The sequence below is a fragment of the Triticum aestivum genome, unplaced genomic scaffold (genome assembly GCF_018294505.1).
Source record: "Triticum aestivum cultivar Chinese Spring unplaced genomic scaffold, IWGSC CS RefSeq v2.1 scaffold2488, whole genome shotgun sequence".
NCBI classification, from domain to species: Eukaryota; Viridiplantae; Streptophyta; class Magnoliopsida; order Poales; family Poaceae; genus Triticum; species Triticum aestivum.
This window is the reverse complement of record NW_025228543.1, coordinates 1-907: the sequence shown is the minus strand read 5'-3', so window position 1 is coordinate 907 and position 907 is coordinate 1. Positions and strand designations below refer to the sequence as shown.

At 52.1% G+C, this 907-nt stretch overlaps 1 non-coding gene and 2 pseudogenes across 1 annotated transcript; all 3 read right to left on the bottom strand.

Moving 5' to 3' along the window:
• Window positions 1-98, bottom strand: LOC123174303 (uncharacterized; annotated as a pseudogene).
• A 297-nt stretch (window positions 99-395) lies between these two features.
• Window positions 396-514, bottom strand: LOC123174335 (5S ribosomal RNA). Its single transcript, XR_006486964.1, has one exon. It is a non-coding gene; the product is annotated as a 5S ribosomal RNA (ribosomal RNA).
• Window positions 515-811: 297 nt separating this feature from the next.
• LOC123174299 (uncharacterized) lies at window positions 812-907 on the bottom strand (annotated as a pseudogene).

Genomic DNA, 907 nt, shown 5'->3' with positions numbered 1-907 from the left:
CCAGGAAGTCACCCATCCTAGTACTACTCTCGCCCAAGCACGCTTAACTTCGGAGTTCTGATGGGATCCGGTGCTTTAGTGCAGGTATGATCGCATCCGACATGTTACCCCGGTCTTCGTCCCTTATCCTTGCCCCTCCCAGCTCCACTACAAAGACGATTGTACATTGCTTCGGCCGCTCCCTCTCAACTACGGAGACGAGTTTAACGCGGTTTCCACCCTTCCCTCTCAACCGCACCAGTGCACGCTTGCCGCGCCACAACGCCGACGCTAGACCCGTGAATCGTGAGCACCCAGCTATGACTTACCGCACTCGTGCAAAATAATAAAACACGGTAAATATATTACTTACACGTGCGTTTTGCTTTGCAAGCGGCGCGAAAAAAATTAAAAAGGGAATGCAACACGAGGACTTCCCAGGAGGTCACCCATCCTAGTACTACTCTCGCCCAAGCACGCTTAACTTCGGAGTTCTGATGGGATCCGGTGCTTTAGTGCTGGTATTATCGCATCCGACATGTTACCCCGGTCTTCGTCCCTTATCCTTGCCCCTCCCAGCTCCACTACAAAGACGATTGTACATTGCTTTGGCCGCTCCCTCTCAACTACGGAGACGAGTTTAACGCGGTTTCCACCCCTCCCTCTCAACCGCACCAGTGCACGCTTGCCGCGCCACAACGCCGACGCTGGACCCGTGAATCGTGAGCACCCAGCTATGACTTACCGCACTCGTGCAAAATAATAAAACACGGTAAATATATTACTTACACGTGCGTTTTGTTTTGCAAGCGGCGCGAAAAAAATTAAAAAGGGAATGCAACACGAGGACTTCCCAGGAGGTCACCCATCCTAGTACTACTCTCGCCCAAGCACGCTTAACTTTGGAGTTCTGATGGGATCCGGTGCT